Source organism: Vanacampus margaritifer, chromosome 14 (genome assembly GCF_051991255.1).
Source record: "Vanacampus margaritifer isolate UIUO_Vmar chromosome 14, RoL_Vmar_1.0, whole genome shotgun sequence".
Taxonomy (NCBI): Eukaryota; Metazoa; Chordata; class Actinopteri; order Syngnathiformes; family Syngnathidae; genus Vanacampus; species Vanacampus margaritifer.
The window spans coordinates 21397251-21413888 of NC_135445.1; the positions used below are offsets into that span (position 1 = coordinate 21397251).

At 42.0% G+C, this 16638-nt stretch overlaps 1 protein-coding gene across 11 annotated transcripts in view; it reads left to right on the top strand.

The window, feature by feature from the left end:
* Window positions 1-6421: 6421 nt before the first annotated feature.
* LOC144034208 (multivesicular body subunit 12B-like) overlaps window positions 6422-16638 on the top strand; it is a 102681-nt gene continuing 92464 nt past the window's right edge. For 2 of the 11 annotated variants that reach the window (XM_077542797.1, XM_077542796.1), the window contains exon 1: window positions 6424-6674. The gene's annotated coding sequence lies outside the window, so the exon portion shown is untranslated. Of the gene's footprint in view, window positions 6675-16638 lie in introns of all 11 variants that reach the window. The other 9 variants (XM_077542795.1, XM_077542798.1, XM_077542799.1 and 6 more) reach the window with 6 other exon arrangements.

The window sequence follows — 16638 nt, forward strand, 5'->3', positions numbered from 1 at the left end:
ATTATTACGATATCTTTGGTCACGAGATCCCTATAGATGACGTCATACTACGAGACACGCTTTTATTTGAAGACATTCGAAGCCAGGTCGCTCGCCGCTGCGCCTGCCGTCAGAAAGTTGGTCAATCCGTCTCACTCACAGTAAACAAAAGCCAAGATCATAGAGTGCACTGAGGACGCGGGGGACACGTTCACCTCAGTTTAATAAAGACCACGATCCTTCCCATCCACTTAAGCCACGGCAAAAATCTCAATTTTTTTTTTTTAATCAAACCTCTTCCTGTAGTCAGATCTCCAACTCAACAAGGCAGATGGATTTTACGAGGCAGATATAGAATTGATGCAATCTTCTAATCATGTAAACACTAAAGTTACATGTTTTCTTGTACTTTCACACGGCTGACAAGCGCTAGGAGCCGACAGATAGTTGCCGGTCCGTGAAATATCAGTCAAACCATGAACTAGAAATAAGTTTGATGACCACCACTGTCCAAATGCACCCAAATAGCCTGCATAGAGTAAGGCTTCATATCTCGGTCAAAATCCTCCTTTTCATTTAAGGTATGAAATCATGTCTAGCAATGACACAGTATGAATAAAGTCCACAATTCCTGAATCCTTGGACTCTGGTGAATATTTCAGTTATGTATTTTTTGTCTATCATGTTCCTTGATGCCACATTGCTTAAATAAAGGGTATAGTTTAAATAGTGAAAAAAAATGTCTGTTCCTTAAAGTTTGACTAGCTCCAGTGACCTATATATTTGACAAAGAGCTTCACAAATTGGCTTAAATGAATAGATGTACTGATTGAATTAGAATATGCCCTTAAAAATGATACCAAACACAACATTATCAACCACTGATCATGAGAGGTCATAACCATTAAAAAGCTACCAGTATGAGAGGTCTATCATATCAAACCATAAACTAGGGATGTATAGGTATATATAAAAAAAAAAGACAAAAAAATAGAATTTGCCCACCCAGGTGGTACTGGTATCTGCTCTGGTCCATGGACTAAATAATCTTCATATTCCTAGTTCGTGTCACTCTTTGCACTCAAAGAATTGTCAGCCACCGAAGTTCCTGTAGTCTAGTCACATTACATAAACGATACTTACATGCTGTGTAATACCTAGCTCAACTAGTAGTTGGAAAAGCCCAAACAAAGCATAATATGACTCATTGTCATTCACTGTGAAAATAATTGTTTGGTACCGCCAGTGCCGCCCACCACTGTCATTGGCAGGCCGGCACATGCGCGTGTGCTACAAAGGGATTGCGCGAGGGACCCATGAGAAACCAAAATAAATCAATGTAAAATATTGATACTGGCGCTCTGGTATCAAGCCAATACCGATACCCACGTTAGTATCGATGCTATCGATAGTAGGATTGATCTGCTCAGCCCTCGTTACCAGTAGCTGAATGTGTGGCATGTTTGATTTACGTTGGTCTATGTTTTTATTTTGCTTTTTGTTTCTTTTTCAACAAACCATAACTTGAGGTTGTGTGTAAAATAATGACATCCACTTCAATTCCATATACAAATTACATTGCTTGTGAAATAACAAATTTGTTTTGATTTTGGCCGTCAGATTAATTAATCCGACATTACAAATGTTTTTACTTTACAAGAGCACCTTTGCGGGACACCCCTGCTCTAAGCACTGCGTCACAACAGCGTGACAGACCGATGTGCCACCCTCAACAGCATTCTTTGATGCTTTCACCCCCCAAGTAACAATTGATTAACTTTTGATTACATTATTAATTCCTCAAAGGGATTTTTTTCTCTGTAATTTTGAGAATTGAAAATGATGGACTTCGCTTGCTTTATGACACATTGACCTTGTAAGGAAAATCGGTTCAATTAATTATTAAATCGATAATTGTTTATTATTAAATGAATAATCAATTGACTCAATAATTGAAAGAGAATCAAATATCCATCCATTCATCCATCCATCAATCCATCATCTACCGCTTATCCAGGGTCGGGTCGTGGGGGCAGCAGCTTTAGTAGGGAAGCCCAGACTTCCCTCTCCCCAGCCATTTCAACCAGTTCCTCCGACGGGATCCCTTCCACCCCAGAGACAGTTGAGCCCACGTCAGTGTCCCCAGCTCTGCTTCCTCAAACAAAGACGTGTCAGTGGAATTGAGGAGGTCTACGAAGTTTTCTCCCCACCGACTCATGATGTCCCAAGGCTTTTTCCTCCTTGCGGCTACATTAATGGGGGGAGCGGGGGTTGTGGACCGGTGGGGTGCCTGGCGGGTCTGCAATGGGGTGCCTAGCGGGCCTGCAGTGCCCCGTCCTGCTGCATGGGTTGGGGGCGCGGGCCGTGTTGGAGTGGGGGGCGCTCCTGCTCCTGGGTTTGCTCTCCGGCTGGTGGCCCCTGCGAGGCCCGGGGGTCGTCCTTTGGCACTGCCGCGGCCTGGGGGGGCCCTGAGGTGTTGCGCTTGCTCTGTCCTGGCAGGGGTCGACGGCTCCCCTCTTTGGTGGAGATTTTCATGCATGCCAGATCAACCACACCAGCATCTATCGAAACTCAGACACAATCTGCTTCTTCCTCAGGTCATTGAATCGGTGGAGGCTGGTGTCTGTGGATCTCACTCTGCTTCGTCTGTCCTTTCTTCCTTTCCTTAGTCTCTCCTTTGGTCTCTTGAGGTCTCCCTAATTTGTTGGAATTTAGATGTCTCTGGGGTTGGTGAAGGACTCTGGTTGGTGGCCTGGTGGGTGGTGTCTGGTCGGTACTGGATTTCACTTTCCTTTCTTTTCTTTGGTCCTTCCTCGGGTCTCCTGACGGCCTCACGACTCTGGCTGGAAGTGTTCGGTTTAGGTGAACGGTATGGGATTTTTTAATAGGTTTTCGGTGAACTAATGAATACACACACACACTCGCACGCACGCACGCACGCACACACACACGCACACACACACACACATACACATACTCACCCACATACAAAAACAAAACAAAAAGAGAGCAATGATGATGACATGTCAAATCGGCAAAATTACCAAATGAACAATACTGAGCTCTCCAGAAAAAAAAAAAAAAAAAAAGAATACTCAAAAGCCTCAAAATGCCACCTCTTATCTGTTAAGGAATGTATTAAAACCAGTATTTGTAACATTCAGATCCAAATGAAAGCAATTTATTTAGACCTTGTCGTTTGTAAAGATGACACAACAAGAATGCTTGCTAATTTCCTTCCATAGATTAAGAAAACACAAACTAAGTAAAATAAATGGCTGCAAATAAATTTAATCTTTTTTTTTTTTCTGGAGAGCTCAGTATTGTTCATTTGACATGTCATCATCATTGCTCTCCTTTTTTCTTTTTTCTTTTTTTTGTATGTGTGTGTGTGTGTGTGTGTGCGTGCGTGCGTGTATTCATTAGTGCACCTAAAACCTATTAAAAAATCCCATACCGTTCACCTAAACCGAAACACTTCAGAATCTAGCCAGAGTCGTGGGGCCGTCAGGAGACCCGAAGAAGGACCAAAGAAAAGAAAGGAAAGGGAAGTCCAGCACCAGACATCACCCACCAGGCCACCAACCAGAGTCCTTCACCAACCCCAGAGACATCTGAATTCCAACAAATCAGGGAGACCTCAAGGGCCCAAAGGAGAGACTGAGGAAAGGTAGGAAGGACAGACGAAGCAGAGCGAGATCCACAGACACCAGCCTCCACCGATTTAACGACCCGAGGAAGAAGCAGACTGTGTCTGAGCTTCGGTAGATGCTGGTGTGGTGGATCTGGCATGCATGAAAATCTCCACCAAAGAGGGGAGCCGTCGACCCCTGCCAGGACAGAGCAAGCGCAACACCCCCAGGGGCCACCGGCCGGAGAGCAAACCCAGGAGCAGGAGCGCCCCCCACCCCAACACGGCCCGCACCCCCAACCCAACGCAGCAGGACGGGGCACTGCAGGCCCGCCAGGCACCCCACCGGTCCACAGCCCCCGCCCCCCATCCACCCCCGCCATCCACCCCAAGCCAGCCCCAGCCGCCCCCAGGCCCCTAAACCCCCAGACACCCCACCACGACCACCTTTCCCAACCAAGCCGCCCCCACCCCCACCAACCGGCAGCCCCCCAGCCCCCGATCCCCAGATCCCGGAAACACCCCGCACCCAGGCACCGACGCCGAAGAGGGGCCGGGCAGCGGAGCGGAGAGGGCATCCGCGCCCACCCCACCCCCCACCACGTGGAGGGACGGAACACCGGGGGCAGAAGGGGAGATGGGGGCACCGGAGGACGGGCGGCACCCCCGAACCCCAGGCCCAGCGGGGAGAGGCCCCGGTTGTCACCCCAACGTTCTAAGTGAAAACTAACCCTGTTACTGAGTTCGCCAGCTCGCCGACTGGCGAACTCTACCCCTAAACCTTGAGTGTGACCCCACCCATGTATATACATAAGTGTGTGTGTGTGGTGCATTAAAATTGGGAGCAGGTGAACCGGAGCAGAGGGAAATGATATCCCCATGCTCCGATCCACCCGCCTCCCAGGCATGTCAATGAGCGTATGTGGTGCATTAAAAGAAATTAATGGTAAGTAAGATAAATTTTATCTTTGAAAGGGAGAGTTTTACTTTCCAATGCAGAAAGCTTATCTTGCTTGATATGCTCTCTCACTCCATGTAGATAACAAAATTTGTAAGGATATCGATCACATGCTTTTTAACTTCCTTTGGAAGAACCGCGCACATTAACATCAAAAAGAGAACAGCTATGAGTCTGGAGGTCTCAATATATTGGACTTTACTACATTACATAATAACTTTAAAGTTAATTGGGTTAAACACTAAAAAAATAAATCCTGTTTCAATCTGGAACTTTATTCCTCACTATGTTTTTGCTAAATTTGGTGGTTTAAATTTTATTTTAAGTTACAATTACAATGCGGACAAAGTTCCTGTAAAACTATTTTTCACGACATAAATATATAATATGGAACACAAAGACTTTTTATACAAAAACAAATTACTTTATTTTTCTGATTAGGTAGAGAAACAGGTGCTTCTGGCTTGGCAATGGATAACTCATGTCTTATTTAAAGTTAAAAATAGTCCTGTCCTCTTTCTCTCTCCAATATTTTAGAGACAGATATTGGTAATCTCTGCTTGACTCAACGTAAAGACGGTAATAAGAAAATCTGTGCTCAAGAGAATATTGTCACTATTTCATATGTTGTGTCATTTTGGAACCGTTTTGTCACGGACATTAATTGGAAAAAGGTCTGGTCTATTCCAAATCAGTATTTGCTTACAAAGAAGGTGAAGGAAGTGACCTTTAAAATATTACATAAATATTATCCAGCCAACCATTATATGACCAAGTTCAAAAGGGACATTGAAGCAAGTTGCTCTTTTTGTGAAAACCACCTAGAGACAATTAAACATCTCTTCTGGATCTGTGCACACACTCACATATTCTAGAAAGATTTTAGTAGATGTGTTATTGTTAAAATGAAAAAAATATATATATATTTTTTTTAGGAAGCGCGTTAATGAATATATATTTTTTCATTACTTATTTGTTATAACCTAATACTTAGGGCAAAATATTTTTTTCATAAATGCAAATATGAAAATCAAAAACCCAACTTTCACATTGATACTATCACCTGTATTAGACTAATAAATGACTTTCATAACAGAACGGCTCTAAAAACTATATTTGTAAAAAATATATATTTTTAAACATTTTTATTTGGATTATCGTGGTTTTTGTTTTGTTTTATTTTTTTTGATGGTTTTGATTTGTTTCCTTTATGTTGTACACTAGTATACTAATACACTGTTACTCAGCCCCGGTCCTCGAGTAGCCTGCCCTATCCAGCTTGTTTTCAATGTCTCCCCAACCAACACAGCTGAAGTTCGTTATCAGGCTTCATGCACAGTTTACTGATTAGCTGATCGTTTGCTTGTGGGAGACATGGAAAACAGGCTGGATAGGGGTACTCGAGTACCAGGGTTGAGAACCACTGTACTAATAAATACTTGGTTCAATAAAGCTGGTTAAAAAAAAACTGGCTGCATTGTGAGGTCGGGTCCGGGCTCCACTGTTAGAACAGGAAATGCACGGGGTTCTTTCCAAAATAAAATCGCATATGAACTTCCGATGTAATTTTTTTTTGTGCTATCAGTTCCTGTCACTTAACTATCATTTACTTATTGCATCGCAACACTCTTTTCCTAAATACGTTATATAGTATATTTTGTCTTTTTAATTCTTACCCGTCATAAATTTTATTTTATTTTCATCACAAAAGAAAATCGTGACGTGTATGCCTCTCGGAATCTCGATACACGCTTCAGATTTTTTTTTTCGTGGCTTACTCGATACACGCTCCACAGCCTCGACATTTTACATCCAATCACTAGAGGACCCAGCCTTGTTTGGACACAGGCAGCCACTGTCCTGCCTGTATGCAGCAACCAATCATATTGCAGCGGGGCGTATCCTTCCGAGAACCGAGTGTGGTATACATAATAATGTTTCTCTCATCCTGTGCTTCTGAGAATCGCACATAATGATGAAGTCACGATGCTAAATTATTTTTTAGCTTTGTGATCTGTTCGTATACGTCTACGCGCTCTGAACGGGAATGCGTAACAACGCAGAGAAGAATACAAAGACTGGTTGGATACAATAGTGCCGTCTTTGGTGAGTGAGCTACGTAGCAGCTAGTCAATGTGAAGGCTATTGGTTCTAGGATTTAATTTGGACTCCGCATCTGAAATTATAGTCGCGAAACTCGTGATTTAGTCTGTCAAATTATTTGAAAAATATGGATTAGATGGGACATTGTGTCACTTATTTTAGGCGCCAGCTCTTTACTCCCACGAGGAACTCAGCTATGTTTAGGGTATGTTTAGACAGTCGGGCCTTAGTTAGACTTGTGTATCTATCATTCCGTTGCGCTAGCTAACATGCTTCTTCAGCCTGTCGCATAACATGAAGAATACTTCCAGCACGGAGTTCAATCGCCAATAACCATGGACTGTTAATAACTGAAAAAGGCAGTGGATATTTGGCCGTGACTGGCAACTCTCCTGCTAGCGACCATGATTGGTCAATCATCGAGCCATGCACTGAGCGTGGTTCCTGCATCGCTTCTGCCCTACATGTCCTTAACCTTCAGTGCTTAGGCTGTTATTGGCATTACCTGCTTAATCATAATAGCATAGGCTGTTGTAGGCATTACCAGCCTAACCATAACAGTATTTTCCACAGATTTGAAATGTAATGTAAACGGATGTCGGTCGGTCAATCATGGGCTTTTCCTTTCCGGGAAAAAATTGTCTCATTTTGCACTTCATATCGTGCATTCTAGTGAATTTTCAGAGTAAAAATGTTGTTGTGACTCCATATTTTTTTGCACTTATTTTGTATTAAAATAATAACACAAATAAAATAAGGTGGTCATAAAGGGGTTATAGGTGGGAAAAAAAACTGCATCCGGGTCGTATTTGACATGAATACACAATCCCAAAGCACAGACTGCGAGCATAGTGCTTTGCGGTGGTTAAAGAGAAAATATTATGAGATAATTCTGGCCGAAATTAATAAGCCTACTTTACAGAGAAGAAAGCAAAACAATGAAAAACATCAGACACTTTAACCCAGATGTCCACAATCCATTCACATACCGTGGCGTACCTTGTCAAGCCGGGGTTGCCTCCCAGTTTGTTTTGGTGGAGTGTGTTCGCCTTCTCTCATTGAACGCTCCCATGCTTCTCGCAACTTTACTTGCAAAGCCCAGTTTCAATGACCAGTTGGAGTTCCTTTGTTAATCCCCCCGGAATGATGGCAAGCCCCAACTTCGTTTTTTTGCTTCTTCCCCTTTTGAACCATGGATTCATTGATGTTGAATTATCTTGCGACTGCTCTATTCCCATGTTCAACCGCGTAACTGATAGCTTGCGGTTTAAACTGTGCCTCGTAAGCATGTCTCTTAGCTGATGCCATTTCCCGAAGTTTCAAACCGATGTTTTGCGCAATGCAAATATACTGGCAGTATTTTGTTATCCGTTCCTGCTCGGTCTCGGCCGGTGTTCGAATCGTCTCCGCGGATAGCGCCCGGCGGCTGCTCGTTGCCAAAAAGGTGGGGTCCAAACGCGGTAGACAAAATGAAGTACAGGAGACAGGAGGTCACACTGCAATTTGGCGTTTTATTTTCTCTTTTTATTCACTTTCTCGTTCCATCTCCACGTTCGAGTACATACAACTGCAACTCTCTTCTGCTTTCTCCCCTCCGTCTGCCGCTGTACCTTAAATACAAGCCAGCAGCCAACTAACAGCAAGCGTGAACCAGCCCACCAATCAGAAACGCACGTTGGCACAGCAAAATTTGCCTTGAGGATGTCTTGAAGGAAAATGTCTCCGGAACTCTTAAGTCTTTTAAGTGTGCCTTATAGTCTTGAAAACACGGTAAATTTTCTAGAAAACTTTTTGGGCGGGCAGCCCGAGTATAAACATGGTGTGGGAATGGCTGCATAATCCTCAGGGCATAAATGCTGTTGTCAAGAAATTGTAGTTGGGGGAAAAAATAAACAACAACAAAAAACTAGAAATGTACAGTGCAGGATTCGAACCCATGATCTCACGCTTCCGGGGTGACCACCTAAAACCATTCTTCCAAGAGCTCGCACATATTCACTGTCGCAGTGTTTACTTACAGTTCTCATGCGATTCATGGCAAAATGGCACTAGGTGGCGAATTGTCAGTCACGGCAAAGTATCCACTTTGATCAAGAAAACTTGGAAATTGTTCTGTAAAATGACGAAGAAAATAAATGTATGAAATTAACCCATTACTAACTTAATACCTGTACATTGCCCCCAATGGCGTTGTTATATGTGCGATACTGCAAATTTTGGTATTGATCCGATACCAAGTAAATACAGGTCCAATATCGCCGATACTGATACTTTTGGAAAATTATGGTATATAATTTTTTTTTTTAAATTAAGGTAGCTGTATCAGGGTTTTTCCTGGCTGAAATTGAAGCAGATGTGGTACCATCCTGACTATCATGGGAGACTACTGATACCAGGTTTCGGTGCCAATACCATCTTATTTTAAAGCATGGGTGTCAAACTCCGGTCCTGGAGGGCCGCAGTCCTGCAGGTTTTGGATGTTTCCGTTCTCCAACACAGCTGATATATGATCAGCTCATCAGCAAGCTCTGCATAAGTCTGATAACGATCCTGCTGATTGGAATCAGCTTGTGTTGGATGAGGGAAACCTCATCATTGTTTACTTATTGCCGTCCTCAAATGGTGCCACTGATCGTGTGAAGACATAGTTTGCCAGATTAAAAATACTGTATATCACTCACCACTTGAACGTGACTTGGGATGCCGCATCCCCTTTGTCCTCAGACTAGCTACTACTCATCTTTAGCACGCATTTGTTGCCCGTGTATTATTGGATGGGCTAGCTGAAGATAGCAACATGAGGCTAACAAACAGGCCCGTGTGATGGTCACAATTTTTTTTTTTTTTTGCGGCATCATAATTATGCTAGCGTAGCTTCAATAAGAGAAGTCTTTTGATTCTAAGTGTTGAGCAGAAGTGGGTCAACAACAAAAAAAGCAACTATGGGGGTTTAGCAGTTCTGTGGTTTACAACAGTCCGGCAGCCACAAAGCGACTCAGACGGACTGTACTTAAAAGTCCGTGGCTACGCCTTGTTGTCGTGGTTACGGCTGACAGTATGGCGCCACACTCAGTTTTTTAATTATTATCATTATTATTATTAGGGCAAGCACTGATTTTGTGCTGCGGCTGGCTGAAAGCTTATTTAAGTGGATGGCCGGGTGTTGTCCTGTGACCCGCTATTTATTATTATTATTTTTTTATTTTTTTACTACAATCATTAAAAATGCATCCACTAGTACATATTCATCCATCATCTACCGCTTATCCGGGGTCGGGTCGCGGGGGCAGCAGCTTTAGCAGGGAAGCCCAGACTTCCCTCTCCCCAGCCACTTCAGCCAGCTCCTCCGACGGGATACCAAGGCGTTCCCAGGCCAGCCAAGAGACGTAGTCTCTCCAGCGTGTCCTGGGTCGTCTCCGGGGCCTCCCGCCGGTGGGACATACCCGGAACACCTCCCCAGGGAGGCGTCCAGGAGGCATCCGAACCAGATGCCCGATCCACCTCAACTGGTTCCTCTCAATGCGGAGGAGTAGCGGCTCAACACTGAGTCATGACAGAGTTTCTCACCCTATCTCTAAGGGAGAGCCCGGCTACCCTGCGGAGGAAATTCATTTCAGCCGCTTGTATCCGGGATCTTGTTCTTTCGGTCACGACCCACAGCTCGTGACCATAGGTGAAGGCAGGAACATAGATCGACCGGTAAATCGAGAGCTTTGGCTTTCGGCTCAGCTCCTTCTTTACCACAACGGACCAATATGATATAATAATAGTATAATAGTACATATTAAATTGTAAATATAGTTCAGCGTTGTTGTAAAACACTATTATGTTTATTGTATATACTGTGTTTTTATCTTCTTTATCTTGTTGGTGGCTGGAGCCATCGGTCCTCTGCCTCACAACCAGGAAGTGGCCGTGTGCAACGATTGCTCCGTGATCTGTTTCTTCTTCGGTACAATAAAGTTTAAAAAAAACTTTACTTCAGGTCTTTCCTGTGCACTGCTGTTGATATAGCGCCTCCATAATGATGCAACGCTACAACTGCAGTTAAAATATGTTGCTGCCAAGCTTAATCAACACAGCTGACACGGCTGTGTTAAGCGATATCAGTCACTAAGGCTGGAGGCGGCAAGCAAATTAGGTGGTGGGAACCGCCTACAAATTTTCTACATAGGAAAAACCCTGTGTATCATCGAATTGCTTATTCACAATCAATTTTCAACCTTTAGGTGTTTTTGTGTTGTTTCCTTTTTAAACAAAGGACAAAATTAGGACAGGAGTTTCTTGATAAATAGAAAATACTTTTTCAATGTTTTTTTCCTCCAGAAACATTACAACCATAACAAAATATATATTTTTACTTTCTTAAACGAAGTGCACATAGTGATCATAGGAAAAGAAACTTAAACAAAGAAACAAACAAATATTTTATCATATACTGTCCAGAAACTACAAATACCCCAAAAATTCCTTCATCACTTTATTTTCATCCTAAATAAACAAAATGTTAAAGATTATCATGCAACAACAAATATAAAACATAAAACAACATTAGCAATTAGAAAAAGATCAGATGACTGACAGAGCGACAGTTTGTGACACATTTTTTGACACTTCCCAAGTCGAGTGTGAATTATTTTGTTCCCAGTTTGTAGTATTTGATAACGCATTTGACTAATTGGGAGCGTAAAGGAGAAGAGCAGAGACATGCCCGCACACTCAAGCAACGTTACATTGAGTCATAGGAGTGCCACTGTATTACCAATATTTAAAACAGATGACATCAAATGCAGTCAGTACATCAAGAATATGGCATGCACTGTAAAAGCACATACAGTATATACATAAATATATACAGTATATACATAAACATATACAGTATTCACATAAATTAACATGTATACATCATAATATTTTGAATTAATAAAAAATTAAAATAATTTAGTTGCTTTTGCTGATGTTTTAGATTTTTGGCGAGGTACCGTTTCAGTACCGGTACTGAGGTATTTTATGCAGGTATAGTATCATTAGCAGTAAATTTTTGGTATCATGACAACACTAATTGAAATGTAAAGAAATATCAAATATAGCAACCGTAATGGAATCCTGCAAGATCTAATTGTAACATAACTGCTTAAAGCATATAAAGCACATTTACTTAGCAAATACAAAGAAAACACAAACCTTCAGAAGTCAGTGACAAATTTAATGAGTCAAGAAAGACCATTATTTTCACCTGTGTGGTTGATCCTCATGTTGTAAAGGCAATTTTTTTTTTTTTTTACCAATGATACGGTAACAGCCAGTTTGTGGCGTCATGCTTTGTACATCGCAGGCAAGTGTATTGTTGAAAAATGTTTTTCCCCTGCGAATGTTTAGGCAGTGGTTATTTCGCCGTGACCGGCAACCCTCCTGCAAGCGTTATTTTGCCAAGAATGTCTATGATTGGTCAATCAGAGGCGCGAGAAAATACAGTGATTGCTTGTAGACATGAATAACACAAATGTGTACGTTTAGGCAACTGAGCGATAGCAATGTGCACGGCGTCTCGTCGAGCGCATGTTAGCATCACAAAGTCACGTCAACGAGGTGGCGATGTGTCAAGCCGCTGCTCCTCCGCGTGGAGAGGAGCCAGTTGAGGTGGCTCAGGCATCTGGTTCGGATGCCTCCTGGACGGCTCCCTGGAGAGGTGTTCCGGGCATGTCCCACCGGCGGGAGGCCCCAGGGATGACCCAGGACACGCTGGAGAGACTGTCTCTCGAATGACCTGGGAATGCCTTGGGATCCCGTCGGAAGATCTGGTTGAAGTGGCTGGGGACAGGGAAGTCTGGGCTTCCCTCCTAAAGCTGCTGCTCCCGCGACCCGACCCCGGACGACTGGTAGTAAATGGATGGATGGATAGATAAATTCAAAGCAATCAATTATCCTTCACATTTGCAATTCCCAAGTGCAATGACAATCGGCCGTCTAAAAATCCCAGAATAGATTGTGGCTGACATTTGTTTAAACTGCAAGTAGAACTTATGCACTGCTGAACCAAATTGAATGAGTGATGTAATCCCTTTAAACAGATTTGTGAATAATGATGAAACATGGCTATATTCTAATGCTTCTATTGCAATAGAACACAATATTCTGTGGGCCTTGCACAATCAGTCAAAATCCAGTAAAACAGCCCGCTGCGAAGGGGGTTGCTTCATTGATAACGGTTGGGAGTGAATGAGTTAATATTGTCTTGGCAGCCCTAGACCAGACTGCAGCATTGCATAAAAGAGCCAAACTAAAATTAAACTAATAGATCGATATTATAGTGCCAGTATCGATATCGATACTGACTTGGTAACGATGATAATGATATTCGGATCGTTCCGCCCACCACTAGTCGTTAGGCCTATTTTAGGGAGGCTCAAGCCTACCTAGAATGTTCTTAAGCCCCTCTCAATGGCTTGGTTGTGTTAAAAAACTAAATACTAAAAAGATCAAATACCTGCATGCCTCGTTACAAACAAGTCTTTCTGAGTTGTGACTGGGCGTGAGTAAAAGAGTTGGCAATTTTCCATGGTGCACTTGAACACATCAGCGTTCTGAAGTCAGCCACTCGCTCTTAACATTCATGCTAAATGCATTTCCTTGTGTGGAAGCAAACGATATGTCCACTGCCAAGCCACACTAATAGTTTATGAAGTGAGAGTGAAGCCTTGCACTTCCTAGCATGCTTTGGTTCAGCGTGGTGTCCCACCTCTTGATGGGTGGACCACAGCTGGCCAAGGCTTTCCTCCACCCGTTTAAAAAATAAAAATAAAACAATTTGATGACGTCTTTTAACGTCATTGGCGGCCCTCCATAGGTTTTTACTTGACGTCTTTAATGTCCATGGCAGTGAAAGAGTTAAAGACCAGTTCACTAGTTCCATGTTGTATTTCAGCAATCAGTGGGGACAGACTGGTAGTTGCTTTTCAAAGACGTAACAGCTACCAAGTCCTTGAGCAAAGATAACAGATTCAGCTCTGTTTACTTTTTTTTTTTTTTGGAACACCAAGCCTTATTTACAGTTCAGGGTTTTCACACAGATTTTGACCTTGTGTGCAAATGTCATCATATCCAGAATTATCGATTTTCATCAGCGGATCTGTTAAAAATAAGTTATTTATACTTTTTTTTCTAAAGCTAGCCAATGTCCCTGTGTTCGTTACTCCAAAATCTAAGTTATTCCATGATGTTAGTGTTGTTCTGAAATAACTTTGTACGAATACATGTTTCCCTTTCAAATCATAATTTGATTCCCTGGCCTGGAAGCGAATTTGCAAGTTATAAGGGAGGCAGTTTTTTTTACGCTTCATACATTGCACAGTCCTAAAGTTTATTAAATCATATAATTTCAATAATTTAGATTTAAAAAATAAATTGGGTGTATGTGCATTGTAAGGAGCGTTGTGTATGATTCTTACAGCTTTTTTCTGGAGTACCATGAAGGGATATAGGCGGCTTATATACGTATTCCCCCAAATTTCAGCACAATAGGTCAAGTAAGGCAGGATCAGCGCGCAATAAATTATTTGAAGGGCCCTCTGATTTAACATATTTTGGGCTCTAAATAGAATAGATGTACTTCTAGCTAGTTTTTTTTAGTTGACTTATATGAGTATTCCATGTTAACAAGTCATCGATTATTATTCCCAATACCTTGTGTTCTCTAACACGTTCGATATTCACATTGCTGACTTTAACGTTTATCGTTTCTTTAAGTCCTTTTTTTTTTTACCAAATAACATACATTTTGTCCTGTTAAGATTAAGATGTTGCAGCTTGTACAATTATTCATTTACACTTTGGGCCATCTTGTTTAAATCCTCACCTGTACAGAAAATATTTGTATCATCAATAAAGAGTACTATTTTTAAGACACTAGAGACCTTGCATATGTCATTTTTGTATAGTATAAACATTTTAGGACCCAAAACTGAGCCCTGGGGTACACCACATGTGACTTCGAGTCTATTTGACATGCTCCCTCCGATTGTCACATATTGATATCTTGAAGATAAATAGCTTCGTATCCAGTCTAAAGCTACACCTCTAATTCCGATTGAACGTCCGCCTGTGCAGAAGTGCTCGGTTGTGCTCCGCGTTTTCCGGTGTTAGCATAGCTAGCCGGTGAACCTTTATGACGTCGTCATAGCCGCCGCGTCAACGCTTCCAACTTCAGCGTCAACCTCGGAGTCACCATCATCATCATCGATGATGATCATCGTCGTCATCAATGTGCTCTTTAGCGTTGGTCGATGCCTTTCGTCTTTGAAATAAATTCCCAAGTGTGAGCTGCTTGCAACCGGTCGCCATTGTTAGCTTCCTCGGCCATCTAGCTCCGTCTCACGTCTTCTACTGCCGCGTCAATGCTTCCAACCTCGGAGTCACCATCATCATCATCGATGATGATCATCGTCGTCATCAATGTGCTCTTTAGCGTTGGTCGATGCTTTTCGCGGTCGATGCTCGAGCGTAAGCTGCTTGCAAACCGGTCGCCATGTTCTCTTCTCTTCCCTTCCCCAGCCATTGTCCCCTCTAGCTCTGCCTCACGTCTTCTACTGACGCCTACCCAATCTTGTCAAAAGAGAGTCATTGCTGCCATCTAGGGGCCAAAAATAGTCATTAGGCTAACTAGATCTGCTTGAAACTTTCACCACAGCTGGCCAAGGCTTTCCTCCACCCGTTTAAAAAAAACAATAATAATAATTGGATGACGTCATTGGCGGCCCTCCGTAGGTTTTTACTTGACGTCTTTTAACGTCCATGGCAGTCAAAGAGTTATTTTTTTTTATTTTTTTTTTTAAACAAACAAAATTTAACATCTATACTATTAATTGGTCACACGTGTGTTATTTTTGACAAATTATTCACCAATAAGATAACTATAATAGGTAATAAAAGAAAATAAGGATTCATTCATACAGTAATAAAAGATAAGTGACATATATTTAAAGTGTTGATTTCATAATATTTATTTATGATATGTGTGAAGCCATTTTTATTTTTTTGTTGAGTTTTGTTGAGGAACCGTTTCAGTACCGGTATCAAGGTATTTTATGCAGGTATAATATTGAAGTCAAAATGTTGGTATCGTGACAACACTAATCCAAATTAAGTGCATTGATTGGTCGATAGCTTCCACACTCCTGTTTGTCTTTCCCCTCTTTTGGGATAACTGAAATTGTTGCCTCTCTCCAGGAAGGTGGAATTACCCCCTCCTGTAATACAAGATTAAATGTTCTTACTAATAGTGGAATTAGTTTCTGCCTTTGGCATCGGTACCAATGGGAATCATATCCATCAAGGAACTGCCTTTCCTGATTTCATCCTAGAGATGGCAGCATCAATTTATTCTGCTGAAATTTGCCTTATCAAGTTCACATTATGGAAGTCTGGAAGCACTGGTAAATCCAGGAAGCCAAGGAAGGGCTTAATGGGATTTTCGTCCGAGGCCTTAGGTTGGGAATATAGATCTCTGTAGGAAGTTTCAAAACTTTCCTGAATCCTCGCCAATTCAGTCTCTAATACCTTAGTTTTAGGATTCCAAATTCTATATATAGTACTTTCCTCCTGTTGTTTTTTCAATTTATATGCCATATATTTTACTGATTTCCCACCCATCTCATAGTATTTTGTTTAGTTAGTTTTAGAATTTTTTTTTTTTTAGGCTCCTGCGTATAAATTTTCCCTTGTAACTTTTTTATTTCCCTCTTTGTGATAGGAGTTGGGTCATTTACATCCTCCAGTTTCACTTTCAATTCCGCCTGTAGCTCTGTAAGCTTTTGCCCTTTGAGTCGTTTAAGATGCGTAGTTATGGAGATTAAATTGCCCCTCAGCGTGTCCCATAGAATAATAAATTAGATTTCTTCCGTGTCATTGACTTCCAGAAAAATCTTTGTTAAACTTAATTTTTGAGACTGTGACAGGGTCATTGAGTATA